Raw genomic sequence first — 16,768 nt, 5'->3', positions numbered from 1 at the left:
GGAATATCAGTCTTTGTCTACCTTGACTCTGGCCTACTCTTTCCTTGTAGAGTATTCAAATAAAACTTCCACTAAAAAACAAATGACATAAAATGTGGAATATAATTTTATTTATATATTTAATATATATTGCTATGAGCAACAGCCTAAGACTTAGTAAACATGATTTTGGCTGTCAGCACTTTGTGTACCAAAAGAGTATTAAACTAAATCCCACCTCAGAGGCTTGTATACTCACAAAGAATATTCATTAATATTTAAAAATCAATTGGTCCTTTAAAATCAATGTGTTGAGTAAATCTATGTTGCTCTTCTAAAGATCCAAGTACACACATACAACATGTATGCATACATATATACACATATACATACAAGTTGGCCAAACTCCCTTGGATAGTCATTGCTAGAACAAGACATTAGTCCTACATTCTTGGTAGAATTTATCTTAATCAGGAGGTTGGTCTGCCCTCAAACAATGAGAAAAGATCATGGTCACCCCAGAGTGGGGAAAGAATGCTGACTGTGTATTTTGCTATCATTTAGGAAGACACAATAGTGATTTTTACATGAGATAGTGAATGAAAGACGCTTCAAGCTGCTGGACTGAAATACTGCAGGAGCACAGGTTATGAAGGCAAAACTGCCTTTTGGTGGCTTGTACTCTAAGACTTGTTAAAAGAATGCAACCAAGCAAAAATAAATGCTAATTTATTTGAGTAGAAATGCAACTGAGCAAAAATAAATGCAAGATGCTTTCTGGTACTACTAAATACATCTGAACTCAGCACACAATAATTAGTGATGAAATTTAAAAAGGGAAAGGCACTGGGGAGGATGGGTGGGAAGGGAGGGATAAGGGCAGGGACAAAGAAAGGGGGCATTACGATTAGCATGTATAATGTGGGGGTGGCACGGGGAGGGCTGTACAACACAGAGAAGACAAGTAGGGATTCTACAGCATCTTACTATGCTGATGGACAGTGACTTAATGAGGTTTGTGGGGGGGACATGGTAAAGGGGTGTTCTTCATGTAATTATAGATTAATGATAAAATTTTAAAAATAAAAAATAAAAAAATAAAAGAAATAAAAGAAACCAAAAATCTGGGGAAAAAAAGCAGTATTAGTTTGAAAATTCAAATTTTCCTCTTTTAGATAAAAAAGAAGACTGGATTTTTTAAAATGGAGGCCATCAGTGTATGATATATTATGGCACATTTATTGTTGTTAAATTATAAACTGAACAATGACTAATCTTACGCTTGCTTACCTAGCATAGAGTTATTTTTATAATGAACAGTTTACATTTAATATGATATAACAAGGTGAGTGGAGGCCTAATATTATACAGCTGAATTTACTAGCAATTTTATGTTGTATTTGCTTTCAGAATTTTCTCCTAATTACATAAATAGATAGGACTGGATACAGAGACAACACAATGTGAATTATGAGCAAAAAAATCACACATAAAAGAGTGTTTTTCATTTAAATTGTTTTGCTTTTTAGCCAGCTTGACTTACTCAAAAGCAATAGAAGACCCTTGACTTCATTTCTGTTTCAAAGCACAATCACCACTTAACATCTGTTTTTCTGGGCAGTTGAAACTGTCTTGCTGACTGCATGACATCGGATGAATGTTTAAAAGACCACTGAGTAATATGCAATTTCATTTGAGACAGGTAATATCATGTCAGTTTGAAGTAACTGTGAATAGTCCTTCCCAAATATTTCTAATGCCATTTGATAGGTGTCACTGACTTTTATGAAAACTACTGAGCCACTTCCTTTTTTGACTGTGTTTGGAATTACTGAGCAGATCTCTTTCCTGGCCTCTGGCAGACACTTGTGATGTAAATAAGTTCATATGGCTGGCTGGAAAGGAAAAAGGTGTGTATTACTAGTCCCAGTACATCAAAGAGGTGTGCACGGTCTCAACAAAAATTAAGAACAGGAGTGCCTTAGAGAGACACCTTGTGATATTTCTGCAGATCATGGCCTGCCTTGAGGAATGCTTTCCTCTCAGCTCTCCTTCCTGTCTCCACCTCCACACCCCTTCCAGGAATATAGTAAAACCAGTGTTAACTATGAATATAGTTATAAGAATGTTTGAATAATCAGGAAAGGAGATTTCAGTTAAGGGGTGATAGTATGTCCACTGGCAAACATAATCCTAACTGAAATACCATCCTAATTAAAGTCTATGATTCTATGTAAAGAAGTAAAGATCCTGAGAAAATTCAGCAAGTGCCAATAAACTCAAATGGCACCTATACTCAAGCAACACCCCATGTTGTAATTGATGAAATGGCTTATTTCACAGAAATATGAAGTTCTACCATGGTTTAAGATACAGCCTGACATACTAGAGAAACCTAGTGGGATCCTGTGTCTTACAGTACTTTATCCACCCAAAGTAATTCCATCATTTCCAGAGGTAGAGCATCTTGACTATATTTCCATCTTAAGCCTGATTCAATTTTTAGCCAGCACTCCTCCTTCTAGAATGATGTCCTTCAAATTTCCCTCCTGGAAGCTGGCTGCATAATAAGTGCGTCCCAGTGCACAATAAAAAATCAGGCCCCTTGTTCAGAAACTGAGTGGGAGAGGATGGCATTAAAGGTACCAAAATATAAGCTCTGTTCTTTTCTTCCAATGACCTCTCTCTCCACTTATCACGTTGTTCTACATATGCTATTTAATGTCATCCCAAGAAAATTTAAAATTTAAAATTTTAGCACGAAAGTTACCATCTGTGTTTATATTGTGCAGTACCAGTTTTAAATGGAAATTTAGAGTATATAACCAATGTGGGTAATCACCAGAATTACTCAGTTCCTATTTAGCAGTTCATCCCCAGAGGCCCTCTGAGCTGACCAGAAGTGACAAACCCAAGCCAGACTCAGGAAGGCTAAAGTTGGAAGAGAATGCCCTTAAGTACAGAGCCTGTAAGGAAGCATTCCAGACCACAAGGGTACTTGCCAGGAGAGACCAGATGTCCCTAGACCACTTCCACCTCACACCGCCAAGCCCCAGGGACCCTGCGCCTGAGCGCTGTGTCAGTTCCCAAACAAGCGGATTCTCCCTGCTGCCAGCGGCACTAGGGGGAATTCAGCAGACATTTCCCCTTCCCACTGACCTAACTAGGGGCAGACGAGTGACCCCAAGGATCTTTAAACATCTGCACTGGGAATTGCCCAGTTCCTGGATCAGGGTGAGCAGGACTTACTGCAACCAACACTCTACACTCAAGCTCCACTGTCCTATCAGACTTCACTTACAAAATACAAATTCAGAGATAAAATTATCAAGTATTTCAGAACTACAATTGGCAAACATAGAGCCCTTTGGGCACAAGGTCCTGTGCCACTGTGTTGGCCACACCCATTAAGCCAGCCCTGATCCTACTCCAGATGAATTAATCTTCAGGAACAGTGTGTCTTTCTTTCAACAGTGTTCCAAATAAACCCCAGGGCTTCTAGATACCCAGCCTTGTTTAGGTGTCTCACTCAAAGAAACACACAGTCCAGTAAAGTAACCAAGTGTCTATGCATAGAGCAAAGTCTAATAAAGAGAATCTAATTTATAACTCAGAGCAACAGTTCTTAAATTCTTCATTTCTGTTCTCCAATCCTTCTTCACTGAAGCTGCTTGAGTCTTTTATTCTTTGCTTCTCCCTTTCCATTTTGCAGTAAAGTATGTTCTCCCTTACACCAAGCCCATCAAGTTTTTTGCCCCCCGCCCCCACCAGCCTAGCTCTTGTATAAGTCAGCTCAGCCTCTTGGATTTCTTCTCAGTTTTTTCTTTGCTTCATTCATTACTAAGGTTCTCTACTGGAAAGGGGAGCCAAGAACCTGAAGCAGCAGCAGGCAAGAATCTTTTCTCTGATGAAAGCGGGAGGAGGGAACAGGCCATAAATACACATTTAGCAATGTTTTGCATCCCAATTTTAAGTTAGTAATTTTTTCCCTTTTATAAGTTAAGGGCCTACTTACTCATGTTGATTTATTCCATTTAACCCCTAGAATAGCTCTTGCTGCCATAGCCTCTCTTAGTTAACTGAACAGTGGCTCTCCTGTGCTGTAGAAGCAAAAAGCACAGGCACCTGCTGTCCGGATGACACTAAGTGAGTCACTTAATTGCAGTCTTCCATTTCCTCTGTGGTGTATATAACCTGTAATTCTGGGGTAATCCCACAGTCTCAGGAATAAACTCTTTCAATCCCATGAATTAATGACTCAGTTAACCTGCAATATTAACTGACCGTAAGAAAGTGTGTGTCAAGGAAAAGAGGGTGGCCTGAATTGAAAATGTCTCCTGAAAAGAGATACTAGGGTAGTAAGAGTTTATGAAGGTTTTCTGAATTTAGGAAAAAGATCTCTAAATAACCTTTCTTCCTATTTTCCAATTACATACTTCTAATTAATGGTTTGACTACCAAATACACTGATTCCAGGAGGATGGAAGTAGTCCTCAAGGATGAAGTATACAAAAGTTATGATCATTGGGAATAGATGTGTGCCATTATAAATTAAAATTTTGGCATTCTGGATTATGTATCAGCCTTTTGTGGATGTTCGTAGTAGGAGTCCATTCCTGAAATCCTGATCATTTCAGAGATGAAACTGTAAACATTATAAACTTGTTAAGCTGAGTACAAAGTTGAAATGTAGTAACTCATTGGTCAACATTTCTAATTGAATATCACTAAATATCTTAGCAATATGTGAAATTAGGTGACTAAAAGCTACCTACCAGGTTGTAAAAATTAAAGAGATAGTGTATGTGAGTATCTAGAGCACAATGTCTGAATATATAGTTGTTTAATTAAAGTTTTTTGTATGAATAGATTCTTCTTTTTATTCAATTTATACTGAATTGTTTCAGTTTGTTATTGTTAAGACTATAAGAATCATTTGTGTTTAATTCCTAAAGGGAAGAGAACAGAAGATTTCATGTCTTGTGCTCTAACCAGGGAGAGGGAATCTTACCTATGATTTTGATCATGTTAAAAGAAAACATGGAATCTCAGAGCTTTTGCTAATTATTTGCTTGCTTGCTTGTTTTGCACTGTTAAATTTTAGACACCCAAGGTAGAAGTTTGTTAGCAGAGCTCCTTAAAACTTTCTGTGCTGTGAAATGGCAGTCACACACAGCAGAAAGTCTTTTCTATTAAAACATACTCGATCATGTGTCAGGTTTAGGGTGGGGTAGAAAACTAAATCATATTGGAAAAAAAAATTAACGGGAATTTGGGAGCTGGAGGCTAGCAGGTGCAGTGAGAACACAGACAAAAAGATAAAGGCAACCAAAACTTAAGATCATATTGATAGCGACTGTGTGAAGGTAGAAAACTGGTAATGAATGTTAGAATAGTGATGATTAATATTCTATTTCTTGTTTTGTGTTTATAGCTATATCATATAATAACTCCATTGCTGTCTTAGTTTAGGTTGCTGTAACAAATTACTGTAGACTGGATGGCTTCAAAAACAAATATTTATTTCTCATGGTTTTGGAGGCTTGAAGTCCAAGATGATGGTGCCAGCATGGTTGAGTTCCTGGTGAGGGCCGTCTCCTGGTTATGTCCTCACATGGCCTTTCCTTGGTGCATGCACCCACAGAGGAATCAAACTCCTTTGTGTCTCATCTTACAAGGACACTAATCCCAGCATGAGGGCTTCACCTTCATGCCTGCATTACCTCCTAAATGGCCCATCTCTAAATACCATCATATGGGGATCTAGGGTTTTAAAATATTAATCTGAGGGAGACATAAACATTCAGTCCATAGCAAATACCCTGAAAGTAAAACTTTGTCACACACTCAGCCTTGTATTATTGGCACTTTGGCAGTTTATCAGGGCAGGGTCCAGAAGGGGCAAAGTGATATGAAGAAGACAAAGCAGAGTCACATAGGGTAAGACTTAGAACAGAGACCAGGAGTAATTAGAAGAAATAACAGCCCCAAGAATCTTAGAGAATCTTAGAGATAAGGAATGTGGTTGAGGATGTTGGTTTCTCAGTTGGCACTGGGACTGGACAGAGTGACCTTGGTAGCCTGGGAGAATTGGAAGCATCCAGGCAGCTGATATTTGGATCTCATTTGTGGGACTCATCCCAAAGTATACAGTGTCCTAGTTGCCTGTGATGAAGATGATAGTTATTAAGGTCACAGAAATACTGCCCCAGCTATGCGCTCCTCTCTGGACACCTTGGTTCTAAAACCACAAACCACAAACCAGAACACACTTAATGGATGAAGCTGTGACAAATACCTTTGGCCTATAAAAACATACTTTAATCAATCAATCAAATAAACACTTTAATCAATCACTTTCCTATGTTCAGAACTGTAAAAGTTATTCACACTTCTTTATTTTCCAAGAATTTACCTGCACATATTTCAGTGTTATATAATAACATTCTGTAGGATTTATATATGTTGAATTTTTAGAAAGTTTTTTTTCAATATATTCCTTTCCTTAAAACTTTTTATCTCTGTAAAATATCTCCCTTATTAACTTGGATCTGCAAATGTTGCTTCAACTTATGATGATATCCATTTTATCCTGAGTATTACTGAAACTGAATAGTCTCATGCACTTAACTTTATATTTCTTCTTCTGTGTAAGCCTCTGTTTATAATCTCCTCCCCATTTTTATCATATTAACTTATTTTCAGAACCTATGCCTTTCCCTGTCAGATAGCTACTCTCTCAAAAGCCATTCTTTCCTCCTCTTACCAAACATAATTCTAAATGTTTAGACTACAGCTCAAGTGAAAACCCAATCTTCTTAAAATAAATGAAAACAAAAGAAAAATCAATTTTATCTTCTGAATGGCAAGGAAGTCCTTCCATTTGGCATTTGAGTTTACTGCACTTTTTTTTTCTTTGCATGAATAAACAGCAGGGGACCAGTTTTTAAAGAAATATGATATTGTTGGCTAAGAAGGAAACTCCTTTGATAAAAAAATTTAAGAATTGCTCGCATCATGTGGAAAAAAGAAGTCTTCAAGGACAGTCTATATGCCTATAGCTTCAAAAAACATCTTAAAAGAGAATGGAAATATTTGGTATCCCAGTTTTCAACTCTGACCTTTAAATTTCTTCCTAAAAAAAAATCCTCCCACTTGACGGAAAGACAAAGGGCTATTGTTGTTAACCTGACAAAGAAACTAATTAGAACACAAAACCTGGAATTACTATATTACTATATATATGATATCATTATTTTTCCTTTTTGTTACCTTTATCCTTATGTATCTAAATTTCTGTCTCTAAATACAGATCTTTGTCAGTACCAGATCTCTACCTTCACCAAGGCTTAGCAGTTCCTCCCAACAATGCAGTCACTTGAGACTATTAAAATATGCTTATTAGCAACTCAGAGCAAAATAATTAATAATTGAATGTCCCCAGTTGAAATGTTTGTGTACACATTTATACACACACACACACACACACACACACACACACACACACACTTTCACATTCCTCTGCTTCATGATCTCTTCCCCCTCCCCTCAAGGCTTGCTCCACGTCACAGGCAATGGAAAGAACAATCTGTGACAAGTTAGAAGTAAAGTTATTTAACAAATCATAATCTCTGGCTCTTTGTGCTATGGGCTTTGCTAGACTAAACTATTGTGAAAATTAATAAAACTTCACATTGTCTTGGAAAAACAGAAAAAGTTATAAGGTGCACATTTGTATTAAGATTCTTGCCAAAATAACACATCCTAAATTAAAACATATGAACTCCCACAAGCACGTAGGTCTTCTGGACTTCACAACACAGCACTTGGTAAATGCTTCTCTTCTTTTTTTTTTTTTACATTATCACATTGTATGAGATATTATTGTACTGCAGTTATTTAAGTTTTTTTTCCCTCAAACAAGCCTCTGAGACAGGAACAGCTATGTAACTTGCAAGACCCAGCGAAAATGAAAACGTAGGGCACCTTGCTCAAAAATCTTAGGAATTTCAAAACTGACATCTGAGCATTAAACCAAGCATGGGGCCTCTAAAAGTGGGTTGTACACCCATGAAGCCAGCCCTACTCCAAGGGCAACAGTCAATGTCTTATTACAATTTGTAACCCCAAAGCTTATCACAGTGCCTAAGTACTCAGTAAGTGAATATTGGAAGATTGAATCAATAAACAATTAGGCTCTAGGATTGGACAGTATCCTATGGAGAAAAGTATAATTCATTTGCAATGCAATAAGAATGTGCCCCTGTATAATTATTTCACTTGGAATTTCTGGTAGATGAAATGAGGGGCTAACTAAACCAGTTAAAGGGTAATTGCTACATCAAACTAAAAAGCTTCTGAACAGCAAAAGAAACCATCAACAAAATGAAAAAGCAACCTATGGAATGAGAGAAAATACTTGCAAACTATATACTTGGTAAAGGGTTAACATCCAAAACAAGGAACTTCTGCAACTCAATAGCAGAAAAAAAAAATAACCTATTTTAAAAATGTGGAAACTGAATGGACATTTCTCCACAACAACATACAAATGTCATAGGAAATACACACAAAAGTATATGAAAAGATATTCAACATCACCAACCTTGAAGGAAATGCAGATCAAAACCACAATGAGATATCACCTCATACCTGTTAGGATGGCTATTATCAAAAAGACAAGAGATAACAAGGGCTGTGAAGATGTGGAAAGAAGGAAACCACTATGTACTGTTGGTAGGAATGTAAATTGGTGTAGCTACCATGCAAAACAGTAGAGGGTCCTTAAAAAAAAAAAACAGATGATCCAGCACTCCCACTTTTGAGTATAATATCTAAGGAACTGCAATCAAGATCTAAAGAGATATCTGTACTCCCATGTTCATTGCAGAATTATTCACAATAGCCAAGAAATGGAAACAACCTAAATGCCCATCAATGAATGAATGAAGAAAATGTGGTAAGAAAATATATATATAAAGGAATATTATTTAGCCTTTTAAAATATAATGACATCCTTCTATTTGCAACAACATGGATGAATCTGGAGGGCATTATGCTAAGTAAGACAAGCTAGACAGGATAAATACTACATGATACCACTTGTATGGGGAATAGAAAATAGTCAAATTCACAGATGCAGAGAGTAGAATGGTAGTTGCCAGGGACTGGGGGGAAGGAGGATCAGGGAGGTATTAGTTAGAGTACAAAAGGCACAATGTTGTAGTATACCAGATAAATAAGACCTAGAGACCTACTTTAGTACAGTGACTATAGTTAACAAAACTGTATTGTATACTTAAACATATGCTAAGGAAGTAGATCTTATGTTAAGCGTTCTTATCACAAAAAAATAAGGGGACATTAGGAAACTTGAAGGTTATAAATATGTTTATGGCATAGATTACGGTGATGGTTCCCTGGATGTATACTTATTTCCAAACTTATCAAGCTGTATACATCAAGTATGTATGTCAATTTTATCTCAACAAAGTTTTTGTTCTTTATTTTAAAGAATGGTGAAAGTGGACATCCTTGCCTTCTTCACAGTATTAGGAAGGAAGCCTTAAGTCTTTCACCATCTAGTAGGAATGGTATTGTAGGTTTTTATAGATGTTCTTCATTAAGCTGAGGAAATTCCCGTCTATTCCTAATTTTTTTGAGAGTTTGTATTATAAATGACACTGAATTTTGTCACAAGCTTTCAATTATGATCATGTGTCTTTTCTTCCTTGGAATCCAGTAAATATGGTTGGTCACACTGACTGATTTTTGAGTACTGACCAGTTTTGCATCCTTGGAATGAACTCTGCTTGATCATGGTGTATGCTTTTTATATAATGTTGAATTTTTCCCTAATATTCTGTTAATAATAAAACTCACATCTGTATTTGTTGTTTAAAAAAAAAACAACAAAAAAAGGGTACTTGCTACCTTCACATCTACAGACTTCTTTTCAATTTATTTCAGAGACTTTTAAAAAGCTGTAAGTCATAAAGGAAAATCCTAATAGATGCCAACATCCAAGAGACTGGATTTTGTCAGGAAATTAGGGTGCTCAGAGAAAGGATGTACTTCTTTCCACACTTGGGCCCCTCCTCCCCACCGCAACCTCCCTTTCTCAGACCCGCTATATTCTTTGCAGTACAACAATCCATGTTCACATTCTTGCCTTATCTTTTTATTTCTATATGTTTCATATTTCAAGCCAGGTGGTTCCTCACATTCCAGAGGACAAGATAAATCTTCAGCCATAGTGTTTTTGGCTCTGTGTTTACATGTGACTGAAGATTTGGAAGTCTAACCTATATGTAGCATTGAAATTCTTATATTAAAATAACATTGTCCAACATTGCTTACTTAAAATAGTCACTTCTCAGCAGAGGGATGACTTTGGTACAGACGTCCAGCCAGATGCCCATCAGAACCACCATGTACACACCTCTTCATTTGCTAGAATGAGAGGCAACCAGCATACAAAAGAACACCCACCAGCATCTCCTATGTCAGAATCTACTTAGAATTATCTGGGCTCTTCCAAATTTGTCAATTACTTTCTCTTCTTTTAATGTCTCCCCATTCTGAGTGTTTGGGTCTGGGCCAAGATCTGAATTGGCACTGGACAAACTTAAATATAATAACAAAAGCTGTGCTCAGTGCCCTGATGACCATAGGGGAAACAAAGTAACAGAAAGGTCATGGGAAATCATCTTTTTTAAAATTGAAGTATAATTGATTACAATCATATTGGTTTCAAATGTACAACACAGTGGTTCAACAGTTACTCACATTATTAAATCCTCACCCCCTCTAGTGCAGTTACTATTTACCAACATAGAAAGATGTTACTTTCTCAGGATTGCTTTGGCTATTCAGAATCATTGACTGTATTCTCCAAGCTGCACTACTATCCCCATGACCAACTTATATTGTGACTGAGAATTATTGTGCTCCTTTATTCCCCTCACCTCTCAGTGTCCATGAGTCTACTTCTGTTTTCTTCCTTCTGTTTTGCTATGTTTTTATATTCCATGAACAAGTGAAATCATATGGTAGTTTTCTCTCTCTGTGTGGTTTATTTCACTGAGCATAATACCTCTGGTTCTATCTATGTTGTTGCAAATGGTAGGATTTATTTCCTTTTTATGGATGAACAATATTACATTGTATATATATACCACACCTTCTTTATCCATTCATCTATTGTTGGACATTTTGGTTGCTTCCATATTTTGGCTATTGAAAATAGTGCAGTGATAAACATAGGGGTGCATATATCTTTTCAAATCAGGGATTTTGTTTTCTTCAGGTAAATTCCTGTAAGTGGAACTGCTGGATCAAATGGTATTTCTATTTTTAGTTTCCATAGAGGTTGTACCGAGAGACAGTCCTACCAACAGTGTAAGAGGGTTCTCATTTCTTCACATCCTCATCAACATTTGTTGTTCCTTGTCTTTTGGATATTGACCATCCTAACTGGTGTGAGGTGGTATCTCACTGTGGTTTTGATTTGCTTTCCCTGATAATTAGTGAGTGGAGCATCTTTTCATGTGACTGTTGGCCATCTGTATTTCTTCTTTGAAGAAGTGTCTGTTCAGATCCTCCACCCATTTTTAAATTGTGCTATTTGTTTTTTGGGTGTTGAGGTATGTGAACTCTTTATATATTTTGGATGTTAACCCCTTATTGGATATGTCATTTATGAATATATTCTCCCATACTGTAGAATACCTATTTGTTCTGCTGATGGTATCCTTTGCTTTACAGAAGCTTTTTAGTTTGGTGTAGTCCCACTTGTTCATTTGTTATTTTGTATCCCTTGCCTGAGAAGATGTGTTCAGGAAAAAATTGTTTATCCTTATGTTGAAGAGACTTTTGCTCATGTTTTCTTCTAAAGGTTTTATGGTTTCATGTCTTACATTCAGGTATTTCATCCATTTCGATTTTACTTCTGTGTATGGAGTTAGACAATAATCCAGTTTCATTTTCTTACATGTAGCTGTCCAGTTTTCCCAGCACCAGTTATTGAAGTTGCTTTCTTTTCCCCATTGTATATTCAAGTTTCCTTTATCACATATTAACTGGCCATATATGCATGGGTTTATATCTGGGCTCCCTATTCTGTTACATTGGTCTATGGATCTGTTCCTGTGACAGTACCATATTGTTTTGATTACTGTAGCTTTATATTAGAGGTTGAAGTCAGGGAGTGTAATCCCCTCAGCTTTGTTCTTTCTCAGGATTGCTTTGGCTATTCAGGGTCTTTTTTGGTTCCACGTGAATTTTAGAACTATTTGTTCTACTTCAATGAAAAATGTTGTTGGTATTTTGATATGGATTGCATTGAATTTTTAAATTGCTTTGGGCAGGATGGGCATTTTGACAATATTAATTCTTTCTACCTATGAGTATGGGATGTCCATTTACTGGCACCTTCTTTAATTTCTCTCATGATTGCCTTACAGTTTGCAGAGAATAGGTCTTTCACCTCCTTGCTTAGATTTATTCCATATTTTATTCTTTTTGATGCAATTGCAAATGGGGTTGTTTTCCTGATTTGTCTTTCTGCTTGTTCATTTTTAGTATGTAGGAATGCAACAGATTTCAATGTATTAATTTTGTATCCTGAAACTTTGCTGAATTCAGTTATTAATTCGAATAGTTTTTTGGTGGCATCTTTAGGGTTTTCTATGTATATCACATCACCTACAAATAGTGACAGTTTAACTTCTTCCTTACCAATCTGGATGGTTTTTATTTCTTTATGTTGTCTGATTGCCATGGCTAGGACCTCCAGTATTATGTTGAATAAGAGTGGTGAGAGTGGGCATCCTTGTCTTGTTCCTGATCTTAGAGAAAAGCTTTCAGCTTTTTGCTAGTAAGTATAATGTTGGCTATGGGTTTGTCATATATGGCCTTTATTATGTTTAGTTACATACCCTCTAAACCCATTTTGTTGAGAGTTTTTACCATGAGTGGATGTTGAATTTTGTCTAGTGCTTTTTCAGCATTTATTGAGATGAACATGTGTTTTTTATCCTTCTTTTTGATGTAGTATATGGTATTGATTGATTTATGAATATTGAACCATCCTTGCATCCCTGGAATAAATCTCACTTGGTCATGATTGAAGATCTTTTTGATGTATTTTTGCTAATGTTTTGTTGAGGATTTTTGCATCTATGTTCATCAGGGATATTAGTCTGCAATTTTCTTTTTTTGTGGTGTCTTTGTTTGGTTTTGGTATTAGAGTGATGCTGGCCTCAGAATGAGTTCAGAAGTATTCACCCCTCTTCTACTTTTTGGAATACTTTAAGAAGGATGGGCATTAGGTCTTCTCTAAATGTTTGCTGGAATTCAGCTGTGAAGCCATCTGGACATGGACTTGTGTTCATTGTGAGGTTTTTTTTTTTTTGTATTAGTAATTCTATTTCATCGCTGGTAATTGCTCTGTTCAGATTTTCTGTTTCTTTCTAGATCAAGTTGTATTTTTCTAGGAATTTGTCCTTTTCTTCTAAGTTGTTCAATTTATTGGTATGTAATTTTTCATAGTATTCTCTAATAATTCTTTTATTTCTATGGTATCCATTGTGATTATTCCTTTTTTGTTTCTAATTTTGCTATGTGTATACTCTTTCTTTTTTTATTTATAAGTGTGGCTAGGGGTTTATCTATTTTGTTTATTTTCTCAAAGAATGGGAAATCACCTTAATTGTAAGATTTCCAGTCCATATTTGCTGGTTCCCAATATCATTTGGGTTTGGAGAAGTGTTCATCCTCTTAGGTGTTTCCTTAGACCCCAGCATCGAGTCTTTTGATGTCAGCTTATCACTTGCTTACACCATATCTGTCTAGGTTCCAAACCTCCAACCTATACTAAATGACTCTGAGGACAGGGTCATGTTATCTGAGTTGTTCTACAATTAGGAAGGGAAAGCTTGCCACAGAGATCTTTCTTGGTGAAGTCTGTGAGAAAGTCAAGCAGGAAGGAACAACAGGGCAACCACACAGAGCTAACATGTGGAATGTTAACTATTTGTAGAGACAGTACTTCAAAGACCTGAAAGAAATTTGATACGGTTCTTGAGTGGAATTTGTAAGACTGCAACCCACAACTCATCTGTGCTCCAGATTTTCACCTGTCTAGGGTAAATGTTCAGACATTGCTCTGTTGGCCCCCTTCTTTGCTCTTGCAGAGGCTTCTTATTTATGCTCTGTATCAGCTCTTTTTTGACATTCTTTTTATCTATTCCCCTCACCCTGAGTTATTTGATGGGTAAATCTCCCATGGATTTAAAGTATCTCTGCCTTCATAGAAAAGGGCCTAAGCAATTTTTATTTATTATTAGATAAAATCTATTGCCTAAGTTTTCTTTTGGTATTCTTGGCATATGAGAAATTGCTGACAAAACCAACTTCAAAATTAAATAGTTAATGAAACTAAACCAAATGTACTAAAATGCTGGGCCATCATCACTTTAACATTTATCAAATACTTCAGTTACCGTACATGTGGCTTCAGTAAAGCTTCTAGAATGCAAAAAAAGTCTCGTATTTTGGAGAGATTTCAGGTTCATATCTTCTGATCTATCTGGTTTTCTCCTGCTGAGATGTTGATTTTTGCAAGTCATTGGGTATCTTCTCTCATCATCATGACTTTAAAAGTATACATACATCTCTGTCTACAGGGCAGATGATCTTATCTGCCCATTTCAGCTATTTAAAAATTAGTGTATTAATGTAATAACTCTAAATTGCAAAAGTCCACTTACAACCAAGTCCAAAGAAATGGATCAAGGCCCAGTTTGAAGCTCTTGATTATTGCCTAATATAAAATATTCCCAAATTACATTTGTAAGTCAAAACTGCTTCACCTGTGCCCTACTCAGCAGTCCATGTGCCTATTGGTTCTTTTCCAAGACATGCAACTGAGTCATGCATTCATCCCAGGCACTCCCATTCAGGCATACAGCTTAGCCTACATTCCTTTCCAAGAAGATACATGTGCCCACAAGTCACTGAAACAGGCACCCCACCACTACTCAGGATTTGAATCTTCACTTTTCCTGGCTGCTAAAAGGTAAAGGTTCCTAGGCCATTTGGGGGAGTTGGGGTTTGGCTTATTTACCCACTGAAACATACACAATATCTGTGACTTATGCACACACACACAGACACACATACAAGTTTCTGCATACATATCATTGGGATAGCTCTTAGATCAAACCTTCCCTTACTGAGAAATCCTTTGGTTACAGCCACTTGGGTTAATTATTATTAACCATCAAGATTTATAGGAATTGGCTTTATACCTTATCCTAGGCCAGGTTTTCTAGAAAGAGTACCTATGATAAGGATTCTTGTGCAACAATTTATTGAGAAAATGATATCAGAAGGAGAATAAGGTATGCAAAGTAGGACAGATGATCTTATCTTTCTTTTTCATTTCAGCTCTTTACAAATTATTATATCAGTGTAATAGATCTGATTGCAAAGTCAAGGGTAGGGGAAGGGGGAGAGGTAGCTAAGCAGAAAAAAAAGATATAGTTTCTGTTGGTGACTAACTTCACCTGATCCTACTGGGGGCTCTGGAGCAAGAATTGCACCATGGAATTGGTCCCATCTTAATGCAAGGAAGATATGTTTTTGTCCCCTATGTCAACCTTCTATGGAGGAGAATCATCTCCCAGGAAGAGGACAAATCTCCAGAAAGGGAAGCAGTTGTAAGCCATTAGCAGGCAACTTTCACAGCAGCTTGGAATTAAACACACCTTCCTTTAAGGAGGATCTGAGCAGGAAACCAAAAGTACCCACTTCAGTCCACACCTTACAGTGCTCAAATCCACTTGATTCTCACATTAAGTATACTCCTTCCATGTATAGCTTCTTCAAGATTTAGATCACTTACAAATTTGAAGAAGTCTTCAAAATGTAGTTTAGTATATCAAACTACAGTCCTAACTACTATGGTTGATTCCAAGGCTTATTCTTTATCTCCCTCCTCCACCACCCACTGCAGATTTCCTCCCCGACAGCTGGCATCTGCACTGGGCTCATGGTTTGCTTGGTAGGCTCTCATCCCTAAGTGTCTAAGTCCCTAGTGACCATATCCTTATCAGACCGGGCTTGCTGTGGTTGTATTTACAGTTAAAACTAGACATGGGAAAAACAAAAGATACCAGAATAAATCAACTTAGTGATAAAAGTGTTCTCCTTACCCCCATTATATAGCAGTGGCCCTACCTCCTCATAATGACTGGGGTCAAATATCCTACCACTATGTAACTATTTTCCTAGCCTGCTGGTCTACTGACATGAGAAGCCGGAAAATGACCATGCAACAAATATTTATTGGGATTCTTACCATGCCTTCTTGGGGAAGAGTCCTTCCTCTAGGAACCAGGGCCTCCAGACCCACTGAGTTTATAGCTGTAAGAATGAAAATGTAAATTCCCAAAGGTTAATAGAAGTGATGGTAAAAACAGCCACACTTCTACTTCCACCCCTTGGTTCTCAGACCTGAAGAGCAACATATAGTAGCCATTGGCTTAAAGTGTACACCACATCCTGAGGGATGGCATCCCATCCTCATAGGGTGTCACCTTCAAGTTGATACCTCAGCTGAGAAGAGGAAATTCCACTGCTCTACTTGGCTATCCAGCTTTAGGGTGGTGTGGTATGTGGCAGAACTAGTGGAAACCACAATCATCAACCCACCAGCACACCTGTCCTACCATAAATTTGGGTCCTTTGTGTGAGATCCCATGTCAATAGACTAGATACTTTGTTA

At 37.1% G+C, this 16,768-nt stretch overlaps 1 long non-coding RNA gene across 2 annotated transcripts in view; it reads left to right on the top strand.

Moving 5' to 3' along the window:
- LOC118973074 (uncharacterized) overlaps positions 1 to 16,768 on the top strand; it is a 181,975-nt gene that overhangs the window by 99,715 nt on the left and 65,492 nt on the right. Inside the window, exon 3 of one of the 2 annotated variants that reach the window (XR_012131190.1) lies at positions 14,021 to 14,126. The exons of the other annotated variant lie outside the window; for it this stretch is intronic. This is a non-coding gene — a long non-coding RNA (uncharacterized lncRNA). The remainder of the gene's footprint in view (positions 1 to 14,020; positions 14,127 to 16,768) is intronic. 2 annotated transcript variants of the gene reach the window in all.

The sequence above is a fragment of the Manis javanica genome, chromosome 1 (genome assembly GCF_040802235.1).
Source record: "Manis javanica isolate MJ-LG chromosome 1, MJ_LKY, whole genome shotgun sequence".
In the NCBI taxonomy this organism is placed as follows: domain Eukaryota; kingdom Metazoa; phylum Chordata; class Mammalia; order Pholidota; family Manidae; genus Manis; species Manis javanica.
Note: the sequence above shows the minus strand (reverse complement) of the source record. Positions and strands in the feature narration are given on the sequence as shown.